Consider the following 13,569-nt stretch of genomic DNA (forward strand, 5'->3'; position numbering starts at 1 on the left):
GAGGTCTAGGCTTTCCTTAGAGGGACTCATTATCCCTCAGCTACAGCACCTGGTGAGTCAGCTCCAGACCTTGTCTTTCGCCAACTCCTTCGACGACGTGCGGTTGAGATCCATTGGGCCCGAGTAGTTCCACATCGATCGCCTCCTCTCCGCCAGTGGGGTGACTCGATAGCGGAAGAAGGTGTGGAACACCCACAGCCTATCGAGGCCATGCCGCATCAGCTTCTAGAGCTCTACCTCGATGACCTCCAGCTTGATCTACCAACTAGAGGGCCTCCACGACCAGCTCTCCTGCCTCTCTAGCCTTCTTCTGGTGAACGGCAGGAATGGCACCTCCGCTAGGTTCTTGATGTAGAGCCACTCCCCATGCCACCCCCGATTGGAGAAGTAGGGGGAGTACGCGGGGTAGGAGCCTGATGGCCTCGGCTTCTTCTATAGGGCGAAGCCCCCAACCGGTGCGGTCCTAGGTGGCTTCCCCTCCGACAGGGCTCACCCAGTGAAGATTCGCCGGAATAGGTCCACGTGCGGCTCCATCCCGAGGAAGGCCTCATAGACAGTGATGAAGCCCGCAACGTACAGCACCCCAGTCGGATTGAGGTGCTGCAGCTCCAAGCCCCACTCGTTGAGGACCCCGCGCAAGAACCCGTGCATGGGATATCCTAGCCCGCGCTCATGGAAGGCGAGGAAGGAGACAACCTCATCGGCCCAAGGTCATGGAATGGCTTCCCCTGGCATAGGAGCCCTCCAGTGCACCACCTCCTTCGGCGGAGGCAACCCCTTCTCGGTGAAGGCGGCCAGCACCGTCACGTCTACATTGGATGGCCTCCAATTCAAGACCATGCTCTAGACTCATGAACGGATCTATGAGTTCTCTTCTCCCTCGCTTTACCCTCTATTAGAGAAACCATCGTGGCACACGAACACGCTTGGCAAGAAGGAAGGAGGAGGAGAGGTGGCAGATGGAGAAAGGCAAAGGAATGGGACGAAACCCACTCCCTTCCCCTATTTAAATGCGAATAGGCATGCGATGGGACACGTCCCGACTAATGGGATGCACCCTACCCAATGAAACATCACCCGATTAAAGCAAGACATGGCTTGGGTTGGGCCCATCACTACCACAACCCAGGCATAGGAAACAAGGCGCAATTGCATGCAAACGACCCTCCGCCTTCCAAGGTAGGGTTTGGATGGGCCTAATGATAGGATCTCTGTTGAGGAGAGACCAACGGACTACCTAAGTTGATTGGACGGCTCAGGCAACTGCCGAGAGATAGGTAAGGGGCAGTGGGATGCCCCATACGGGCTACGCCGACTCCATCACGAATGATAGACATGGATCCCATTTGGACATATCCGATAAGAGCTCCTCAAACCCATCACTCAAGTCATCGAGGTAATTTTACCAAACGTTCTTACTTTATTTTCTGATACATACATTCACACATCCATTCATAAAAACATTCATTCATCCTTTCTCGTACACGTATTCACACATTCATTCATACAATCATTCATTTATCCCATACATCCAAAGCATCGCATATGCAATTAATGCATCACAACACTTTGTGTTGTGTCACGAAGCGGTAGTTGCCTCATTCAACATGAGCAACGACCAACCAAGGTTCGAAGGCTGGCCCACGAAGGGCTCGAGGCCGCCTCGCATCAAATAGAGCCAGGGGAGAAAACGCAGATGAGCCCTAGCGGCCCTCGCCCGGTATGCTCAGAAGCAAACATGGTCATCTAGACATTCTCGTTCGATCCTAACCTCGAGCCATGCCCACAGAATCCCCATCGAGGGGAGGCCAACGGGCCACCTAAGTCGGTCTTCAGAATGACTCGGGCATCTGCCGGGAGGCGGGTTAAGGAGTAGTGGAATGCCACATGAGGGCTATGCTGACCTTGTTATCAACGACGGACCCAGATTTCGCTCGAACTCGCCTATTAGAGAGCTCACCGAGCGCGTCACTCGAGCCATTGATGCAAGCCACGTTAGCTTAGCCCCTCCAATTGTGGAAACCGCGGATGGGATAACGCACGAAAATAGACCAACCGCTACCGAACCCAACGGGGCTCAGGGGCTCAGGTCACCCGACGCCGACTCGGGAAATCAACCGACCGCATGGGTCGTGGACGGGACAAACATGGGTGAACACCCTGAACGGCAGAAACACAGGAGTCTACGGCCCTAGGAAAGAGTTCCAAGATATTCAGCCTCCAACTGACTCACCAGTCGGACGTAGGCTCGGGGGCTACACCCACTGGGTGCGCTCGCGCGCACCCGTTGGCAAGTCGAAAAATCACCCAAATGATTCTACCCGAATCGCCCAGGGGCTCAAAGGTTACACCCACCGGGTGCGCTCGCGCGCACCTACTGACAAAACAAAAAATCCCCCAGATGATTCTACCCAAATCGTCCGGGGGCTCGGGGGCTCCTGTTGGGTTGATAAACTTGGGGTCCCTAATGGGCCCGCTTCGCAGCAAAAGCTCAGCCCAGCAGATGACATTACAGATGGCGTGCAACTCCTGGGCCGACCTAGATACCTAACGATAGGCCAGAAGAGTGATCCAGTCTCTGACCGGGAGGCTTGGCCAAGGAGGGGACGACGCTCACTTTTGACTCCGACCCGCTTCTCCGACTAGGAATACACCAAACCTCTGCTTATGGCTCTTCTCCGATCGGCGCGGTCGGAGCCAACTAGGAACGATCGGCCGGGGACGCCCGCTCGGTGAGGACCCAAGAAATCAGGCGGAGCAGATAAGGTAAGGCGCTTAAGTCAAACCACAATACTAAGGACCATACCCTGCATATCTATAGGATAGTACTATCAGGCCATGCCAGAAGGGTACTTTGCAGCCTTCCGAACATGTCAGAACACAAATAGGATTGTAGGCACCGATATTTGTCCTACAGTATGGTAGGCACCGACATTTACCATACCAGAAGAACATGATGGAGCCTGCCACATGCATCTGGGCGTCAACAGTATTGTGGGCACTGACAAACTGTCTTGTACCCAACGGCGTGGGCAACAAGACTAGGACACACACTCTCTGTCTCTCTCTTGAACTTGTAAGGCCGTCCCCTTCATCTATAAAAGGGGATGCGCTCTCCCCCAACAACGACGGTCATTCCAACTCCCTCTCGGCTAGCTTTAGGCATTCTGAGCACTCAAATAGCTTCACGGCTCTAGAACTCTAAAGCTACACAAAGCATATGTTCCAATACTTAGCGCACGTAGGAGCTCCCATCACTCTCGACCCTTCACTCCAGAGTCTGACCGGACCTCTAACACCCCCCATCTTATTCCCACTCGTTTGTAACCCCACAAGAAACTTCGAACACCTGAGCTCAGGAATAAAGTTATCGACCGACTCAAACTGGACGTAGGGCACGTTGCCTAAACCAGTATAAACCCTGTATTATTGAGTGCTAGGCCACATCCGATCACAACGTACGGCAAAACGATAAATATTTACTTGTTGGTCACTTTTCGCACCGACACATATTATGTTAAACTATATCTTAGAGCATCTCCAGGAGTATCCTATTTCCCTCCCAATCCTTGGTTTTTGATAAGATGAGAAAAAATATCTCTCCAACAACTCCAAATCCTTTCTCCTAAAATTTACGCACTTGGAAATGCTCCTCCGTCGTGCGTAACTTTGCGCGGGGTCGCGGTCGCGCGGATACACACGTATTCTTCATCTAATTAAAGGTGGAAGGGCGATAAAAGAATAAAGAGTATGAAAAGAATCTAGATGCAAATGTACCAGAGAGAAAAATATATATAATTAGTTAAAATAATTTAGAAATAATATAGGATTCCTGATGTAAAATTGTCTTCGAATGAATTATTGAAAATTATTGGAGATGGCTTTCTTTTTTTTCTTCCAATACATTTTTAGGAGTTTGGAAACATGAACTTTTTGGGAGAAATATTTAGCATACTCTTGGATATGCTCTTATGAAGAGGAGAATGTAGGGAGCGGCAAACTTTCTACAAGAAGTTAATTTGTTTTTAAGAGGAAGAGAATAATTAATGGAAATATATTCTTCGCTTGGGTGGCCGCAAAGAATGGACCGACGTAAAACCGTGCTTGTTTTGTCCCTAATATATATACTTGCTCACTGTTGCTCACTTTCTTTTTGTTTAAGATAGGAATGTCACCATCATCCTCGAAATTGACGTCTCATCTTGCCCGTCCATTTTTTATGCACCGATCAAGTATTGTATCGAGATCGATAACCGTTGGAACGAGAAAAGAGGAAAGCAACACCCAGCCTGACCCAGAAAAGAAAATGGTAGCAATCCTCTTGGATTGAACGCTAACCGAATAAGGAGATTTTGCTTTGTAGCAATTTAATCCTTTTTATAAAACCCCTTTTAGATTTGTTCGGTTAATTCTCAGATTAGACTTTCCCTTCACCCTCCATAAGGCTTGTTCGGTTAATCTCTCCAATCCCTACCAAACCAAACAGAGTCTTAGGCTTTGTTCAGTTAGTAGAGATTAGAGAGGATTTAATAGGGTTAAAACTTAAAAGAGTTAAATCCCTGGAGTTGAAAGGGGTTAAATCCTTGCAAGTCAAAATCCTATTCAATCTTCTCGATGCCCCTTATATAAGGAATTAACCACACAAGGCCTTAGCGGCTATGTTTATACAACACCTTAATTTTGGTTCAGATACCTAAGTTGATGACAGCTTGCTAGCTGTGTGATGTTATTTGGCTTCTCCTAGTTAGCCGACTCACTCGTCTCTTGGGCTCTCAATTATTAGCATGTTTTCCTGTTCACTCGTACACATGCCTCGCGTCGCAAATCAACTTCGCCTGCTTTGGTCACATCGATCATTCTGGCAGTTTTCTGAGGTTTCTTGTTAGTGCGTCGCTTTCCCCGTCGCTACATGCATACACTTTACTTGCTCGATAGCGTCTCTCCATTATTTCAACTAGTGCATTAAGCGCGCCATTGCACGCGTCGCAAGTTAGGTGGAAATGCATCCATTATATATATATAGGGAAGCTAGAGCATTGGTTTTTTATGTAGGTTGGAGCACTTGCATGAGAAATATTTGACAGTGTATTACAAACAGGATGGGTATATATTTTACATAACAGCACTACTTAAGTCTAGCGATGTTCTAAACTGATTGCATAAGCAGTACTTTATACATTGCATAATAGTGTATAGCACAGAGCGACTTTGTACATTAGGCGGCATGATAAGTAGCAATGCTGTCTTACACATAACAACATATTTTTTACACACAATGGTTAACGGAGTGGCTATACATCTGGGTTGACGGTGCTGACAAGGTTCTTAGAATTTTGGTTCACGGTCAGAAAGCTCACCAATGAAAAGTGAGGCACACTGCACAGCTGCTGGATGAATATGTTTATCCATTTGCTTTTGTTAGATCTACCTGGTCTGTGAAGTGTAAGATGATGGCATGGAGTGTGCATGTCCGAGCAATTTGCCAAATGACTGATAGCAGCATGCATTCCACGTAGTGGCTGCATCTGAATTGGTGACCTGTAAAGCATGAAATGTTTGATATGTTGAAAAGTCTTACAACAGTTTAGTAAAGAATAGTGCCTACAACAGGAAGGGACAGAGCCTAGGAAAGGTAGCAGTGTTATAGTTCTTAATAACAGTTCAGTCTCAAAAAGATGGCGTAGACCAAGCAATTTACATTTTTCCTAGTTGGCTGAACATATTTATTACTCTAGAGTAAGGGGCCACAAAATGTAAACGATAAATAGAAAAAGAAAGCATCATCCTTTCTTATGAGCTATGATATGAGCATGCTGAAAAAAAACACATAATCCATATTACCTTGCTGCTGGGATGCCAGCACTGGTAGCCCGATCGTCCACTCTGTCATTCGGTAGACCCTATAGGTTCAAAGCCTGTAAGCCTGCAACCATCAGCAAGCTGCCCGTGATGGCACACTGAGGTAAGAATGATGTCCCTGTACAAAGAAAGTACATTACGGAATCAGTGCATATAACTGAGTAAACAGAAACCATGTTTGCATACTGAGAACATAGAGAAGAGGACAGGGTGATGCCATATGTTAAGTGTATGGCATGCCGCAAATAGATTTTCTGAACCAAGCAACCAAAAGTTGGTCTGAGGAATGTAACTGCATAAAAATTAGCTGTAGCCTATCTGCTACGATTGCTGTAGGGCGGCTTGGTTGAGCACGTAAGGTGAGCAAGTATATAAATTAGATTCCAAATAGCGACATAATGGTACTGCTGCCGACCCAAACTCCATGACAGGCTGGAAGGCAACAAGCTTTATGGCACTGAAGGGAAAATTAATAAGTACACCAAACGAAGGATCCTTTCCACAAAGTAGGCAAAATGGAACGTCGTTAATAGAGAGGACATTACCACTCCTATTTGCAATCTTGATGAGGTGCTTTTTTTCGTCTGAGAGTCCTTTACATATGTATGTGGCTATCCCATTGCCTATTTTTTTATTTCTGCAAAACAAAATGTAAACTATGTTTACATGATGTATGTTCATATCAAAATAAATAACGATGGAACAATTGTACAAAAATGATATTTAGGCTGAAGGCATCGACACCAAACCATTCTCTACCGTAGCTAAAATATTCGAGTGGCAGAGCAAGCAAGATAGATTTAATTGACATCAAGGCTAATTGAATATATATAATATCTGAAGACCCTATGCACTATAGGCACACACTTATATATGCTGAAAAGATTATAACAGCAGCACTGCGCATTGAGACATGTTCAGTTTTTTTCTGCCACAACATGAATGGCACGGGTAGCAAAATTTGTGCTACCGTCGATAGGCCAGCTGCACGCAAAACCTTATCTGTGAGAAAAATAAATCCATACTGAACACAATACTGCAGCTAACGATCTAAAATGAATCGAAACTGAAAGACAGTCATAAAGGAAATGGCTATTGTAAAATTGAAATCACCTACAAGGCTAAAGGACATCATCAGGTAAAAAGGAGAACAACTCAAACTTAGAGCGTGCTCTGGAACGTCTGAAAAATTGTGTAGGCACTATTGGCCACAGAACGATGAATGAAACTCAGTGAGGATGCTGACAAGTAAACATAGTTGTTGAAATTGATTGTATTAAGTTGAACCATCGGTTTGATTTTAGAGCTGAATGGGAGGACATTTGTAAGGTTGGGAAGGTCACTACATTATTAACCAATTTATCTGACGAATATAATTAGAATCGCAATATTAGAAAATAATGGAAAATGTTATCAAGTGGAAAAATAATAGACTAGAATTATATACCATCCAGAAGGAGAAAATCTCACTGTAGTAAACCTGAGCAGGCAACCGAAATGGAATTGTGCATCAAAATGGAGACGAAAAGGCAATATTTTATCTTAAACGAACACAATAAATCATTGCAGCACATGAAGCAGCACTGTATAGAAGCGAAATACCAAAAAGATGTGGCTTCTTGTCACCTAATGTAGATGCAACCAGTAATCATCGTTGCCTCCTAAACCAAGTAAAACTAAAGTGTCTAATTAGATGAGTCTTGCGATATGATAAGAAAACTAAGTACCTCATAAAGATAACATGATCAAATGGGGATGTACCTGAAATATTGTAGTTTAAAGGTTGCCATCTTTATAGAAGCAGTAGATGCCATTGGCGTCTCTGTAACTATTGGAAAGATAGACCATCATTAGAGAAGGTAAACAGTGACCTAAGTAAGGACGAATCAAAATCAATATTGCATCAATAAATGCAACCAGCGATGTTGTGGAAAATGAGCACAACAGTCGACATAAACTTTCAAATTAATAACGTCATTAATGCCCGGTGTTAGGACATGAAACACATAATTTGATGCAATTGTTTCTTAAACAAAGATAGCTCCACTGCAATGTGGGTACATGCAATACATTAACCTAAACCATGTAACATCACTAATTAAAGAAAACATCTCCAATATCCAAGCATTAATCTTGCCGGAGCTGCAGCAGCAGATGGTCACTAAATTGCAAGAGGTAAATGGCAAGTAGCATCAGCCATCAACACACAAATAACTGTCAACAAAACGAAGAGGTAGATGGCACTATGGCAGACTCACCAGGGCGTTTAGTGATTTACCCCCAAATGAAGTGCCGATGCAGCTGGAAAAAATAAATGGAATACATATCGATGGAACCGGTACATAGATGTACCAAATCGACCAGGCTAGTATCAGATCTTACCAATAAGATAGTCGTAGGGACCATGGCGCAGCGACGTGAACCTGGTTGGATATGACAAGCTCATTTTGCAATAGATGTGCAAAAATCATTGATTTTCAGTAACGCAGAAAGGGCGAGCAATACCCAAAAAAACACTGAAAGTAGTGGTGCCTACCAACAAAATCGTGGATCATCAATAATCACAACGTGTAGTTGCATGTTCCTCGGTACCTATCCATCTATCCAAGTCAAGTGAAAAGGGTGTAGCTAGTGCAGAAGATCGAGAGACCGGATCTAGATCTGAATCTGGAAGAGAGAAGAAGGCAAGATATTTTTTGTGTTGTTAACCATTGGGAGGGTGTCACGTGGAGATGCAGTAAGCAACCGGGAGAGTAAATCTGGACAGTTAAGGTGCGATCACCGGAGGACCAACGTCGACCTATGGAGGTCGAGTGACGCTGCCAGCGCACCTAGGCAGTCCTCTCTCATCGTGTGGCCGGAGCGGCCCTCCCCCATGCCACCATCGTCCATGGCTCCCTAGGCTTAACTGTTGGTGCTATACATTGATCCGGTGGGGAAAAGACCGGATCCGGACATGGAGACCCCAGATGGACCCTAGCAAAGAAGGCAGACAAGCACAGATCGACGCTGCACCCTGGCACCGACGAGGGAAAGGGAGGACAGTAGGGTAGGGACGCCACCTTCACCCGTGTCTTGTGGCGCCGGAGCCGACGAGCGCTGGGGGGCTGTGGCCGAGCTGGCGCGTGGGGCCTAGACGCGCCGAGGAGGAAGCACCGGGCACGCAACGGCACGGTAGGGTGCGCCGCCCGCGCCAGAGGGCGCGCCAGGGGTGGCGCCGCTGGCCCCGCGCCTACGCCGCCGCCACAGGAAGAGGGAGAGGGACGGAGGAAAGAGCAGATCTAGGGCCGTGGAGGGAGGAGCGAAGGCAGGGACGCTGCGGGCGACGGAGGGGAGGAGGGGGTGAATGAGGATGAGGACGGTCACAGTAAAGAGCCGGAGAGTAGATGAACGAAGGCTCCAGAACAGTAGCTGGAACTGAATCTGAACGTCGAAGCGACGATCCAACATGACAAAATAAATATGCTACCGTGGCCACCCTGAGGAGCGGCCGAGGCTCGCTGCTTTGATAGTAAGAAATTCCAGGAGGTGGAGGACACTGCACGGTCGGTACGTTGTTCATTTACGAGACTGGACCTGTGCCGTTTTAGAGTACAAGACACGGTTGACCACTTGATTTGGATCTCCCATCTTTCTTGGTTGCAACCATATATAAGCCTCCTTCCTTGGCATGATGTCAAGTTCAAGACTTCAACGGTTAAACTACTACTGCTAATTTAATTTGAATTTTAAAGCACCTGTACACCTTCCCGTCCATTCATAGTATTCCCTAACCCCTGTCCACATCAAAATGTCGACCCAGGAGCTACCCGTATGTTATGGGCCTCCTTGCATCTTCTTGTTGTCATGACTAACTATAATAAACTTCTTATATCATTATCAATTTTTTAAATAACTAGCTATAACATTCAGTGGCGGCCTCCTCTAAAAGCTATAAAAAACTATAGCAGGTAATAATAGAAACTATTTTATTTAGCGGGTTTATAGAAAATACAAAAAATCATAGTTAGTTATGCATGAAAACATTTAACTAGGAAAAATTTCATTAATGTAAATACTCAAATACATATACAAAATCTATAAGATTATGTTTGCAAGACCATTACTTAGCATTAATCATACCAATCCACATATTCATTGTTGCAGTCAACATTCAATATTCAACGGTTCAATAATTATTCAATGGTTTATCCTTATTTACTAAATAAAGAACCTAAAGGAGAGACATATATTACAATTCTCTAAACTGAAGAATAAATATCTACCTTGGTTAAAACTAGCGGTGCTAAAAACATATCACGGCTAAACCAAATAACAATGTTTAGTGGAGCTAAAATGTCATTAGCGACAATAGCAAAACAATTGTTAATAGCATAGCGTTAGATCCTATGAAAAACTATAGTGGGACATTTAAAACCATGTTTTATACATATAGGGATATATAGGGCAGCTATTCTGCCAATACAACCAAATCAACTTGTTTTGTGATAAATAAGATAGCTAGAAAACTAAAATATACTACAAATTATAGAGAAAAGTGAAACAAAATTTAAATTTTCCTAATTCCCTAATCTACACCTAATCAATCAAATTGTTAGGCAAAATTCATAATCGTAATAAAAAGAAGATGAGGATAATAGCAGGAAGACTAATCCTAAATCTATATAGAAGCCTTTAGAAATCATACTCCCTCTGTCCTACAGTATAGTATACTTTAAAGATTTTATGACAAATTAGGAGAGAATACCGAAGACACATACGGAGTATACCTTTACTTCATTTCCTAATTGGATGCTTCCAATTGCTTGAATAAGGTAGTTCGGTTGATAAATGGCAAGTAATAGCTACAAACTTATGCTTCTATGTAATGCAAAACTATCTATTGTCTCCTAAAATCCCTCATGTTTAGGTAAATTTTGAATGCTTAGATGCACTATATTATAGGATGGAGGGAGTATTAGAAAGCGCAAACAAGCATGGAGGAAGACACCATAATTAGTAGAAGCTTAAGTATGTATTATGAACTTAAATATGTCTAATGACAATTAAGACGAAGACTCCTTTAAATTGGAGGCCGTTAATTAGTAGGAAGATGCCAGAATTCTTGGCCACTATAGTCTAGTCTTTATATAACTCGTTTCCTTCTTCTATTTCACTTAGCATACGACATATTTTTGGGGCTGTTTGTGAGTGCTCCACAAACTTTACTTTGGTGTAGCTCCACAAAAAACTGAAATTTATGAGTACTTCTCTAGGTGCTCTCACAACTCCACATTTTCTCCTAGAGCAGAGTTGCGTGGAGCCGAACCTGTTTAGCTAAAAAATATGAAGCAACGCTAAAAACATGGAGTGGAGCAGTCCCAAACACCCAGCCCCTTTGTATGGAAAATATCTAATTCTAAATATTGTAAGTTGTTTCTTAGACAAAATAATTTTGATTTTGAATATGATTATCATAATATATAATTAAGGTCATGTTTGGATCAAAGGTTGATTATGATAATCTAGATTATTCAGTAAATTATTATGATCTTGATTATGATTATAATAGTAATTAGTGTTTGAACCTCTGGATTATTTGTAGTAGATTATTGTTGGTCAAAGTGACAATACCCTTTTTAGCCTTTAGTGTTGGTCATTATTAGGTGCAGGCAAATATGGTGGAGAGGTTAGTTGGTCATTAAGCGTCCATTATCACCAATTAGCTACTCTCATATGGATTACATGATTATTCTAATCTGGTGTTTTAATTATAATAAAGCTTCCTATAATCATGACTGTTTGGGTTACAATCAAATATTTTTGGCAGTTACTATAATCCTAATACTATCAAACAGACCCTAAATTGATTGGCTCACGTGTTTTATTTGGTAACCATGAATTAATTTTAGAATTAGAGTTTTCCAAAAATTAAGAATTGGTAGGTCCATTAGAGCATCTCCAAGAGTTTGCAAAATCCACTTCTAATCCAAAATTTTGGCAAGATTAAAAAAAACAGCTCTCAGACAACTGCTTATCTCAACTTATAATCTTTTTCGCACTTGAAAAAATCCATCCAATCAATCTAGAGATGGAATGATGTGGCAAAAGGATGAGTAGTAGGACATGGTTCTCAACACGAATATACAAGAAAGAAAAAAATAAAAGTGACTTTGGTAATTTAGAAATATTTTGATATTCTTATATAAAATTATCTTCTATATTTTAAGAGTGATATTTTTTAGCTACTAGAAAAGTTATTGATTTACCAATTTTTTAAACTATTAGAGATGCTCTTATTTAGAGTATTTTATTTATTGGATAGAAGGTGTGAGAAGTAGGGATGAAAACGGATCGGATACGGACGGATATCACCGATATTATATTTGTTTTCATATTTCTGTCCGGATTCGGATTCGAATACGGATGGTGTCAACTATGTCGGATAGGATACGATTGGATATCGACATCATAAATATGCGATTTGAGTATTTGGATACGGATACGGTATCGGATGTTGGATATCTAGACTCGGATACGGACAGATCTCAACTATTCTAAAAGGATTCGGTTTCAAATACGGTCGAAAAATATATGTACCGTTTTCATCCCTATTAAGAAGGTTTGTCCCTAGGAAAGAGAGCCGTGTTGGCATCTCTAACAAACCATAATATATCCCTCATTGCAGGTTGCTCAGATGTGGGCTCGCCTCATATCCGCCAGCTATAACGCACCCAGATCTACAGTGCACTCTACTGTACCGTACCGTACCACTCCACGATCATTCCAACGGCAGCCATTCAACTCCACCGTGTAGCAGTTGAAAACGGGTGAGGCTGTGGAGGCCCACGTGCTAGACCATGTGAACCGACACACGTGCATGCTGCCCCGTGAGCGACTAGTCGACATCGTGGTTGTGCTTATGCGCGTAACTGCGCGACCGTTGGCGTTGGGGCGAGAAAGGACACCACTGCACTCACTATTATAGATAGTTTTTTTTTCAGCTCATGCATATTTGTAGAAGCGGTTTGATCAGCCGCCCCTACTAAAATATGGCTATAAATCGCTAATTTATAGGGGCGGTTCCTATACCGTCCCTACAAATCGATTTGTAGAGGAGGCTGGTGTTATAAGCCGCTCCTATAAACCGCTTCTACAAAATCGATTTGTAGGGGCGGCTGTAGTACCAACCGCCCCTATAATACCTATTTGTAGGGGGCGGTTCAGTCTAGAACCGTCCCTACAGTATATTTTCCGCAAAAAAAAACAAATTTACAATTTAAATTCGGCCCTAATATATAATTCAAATATATATATGTGCATATATAATTCAAATCTGACCAGAACATATATAATTCAAATATGACTACAAGCATAAGACTACAAGGTGTTGGTACTGAGGATTTCTACCTAAGTGAACGTTACAAGTATGTATATAAACATGTAAGATAATGAGGATTGTCGATATGTATATGTTATGACACATGTTGCAACTCCTCTATGTACGGTGTACCCAGAAGTGTGCCACTACTCAATGTAGTGATTGCATCTAACACCCCTGGAGCATTAGACTTTCAGACTGCAATACATTATTTTGGAGCATCCCCTGGGGCCTTATGATATATTGATGTTCCTCATCAATATTAAGAGCTTGTGATCTAAATAAAATATTGTAAGAAAATCTTAGAACATGAGGTAATGAATGTTATAAGAGATATTGTTATTCAGATC

The 13,569-nt window shown here is 43.0% G+C and overlaps 1 long non-coding RNA gene across 1 annotated transcript; it reads right to left on the reverse strand.

Annotated features, from left to right (window-relative positions):
• Window positions 1–5,845: 5,845 nt before the first annotated feature.
• Window positions 5,846–7,682, reverse strand: LOC136551500 (uncharacterized). Its single transcript, XR_010782581.1, has 4 exons — window positions 7,621–7,682; window positions 7,462–7,535; window positions 6,405–6,496; window positions 5,846–5,977 (listed from the first exon to the last, which is right to left on the reverse strand). It is a non-coding gene; the product is annotated as an uncharacterized lncRNA (long non-coding RNA).
• Between the last annotated feature and the right edge of the window lie 5,887 nt (window positions 7,683–13,569).

This window comes from Miscanthus floridulus, chromosome 4, assembly GCF_019320115.1.
Source record: "Miscanthus floridulus cultivar M001 chromosome 4, ASM1932011v1, whole genome shotgun sequence".
NCBI lineage: Eukaryota > Viridiplantae > Streptophyta > Magnoliopsida > Poales > Poaceae > Miscanthus > Miscanthus floridulus.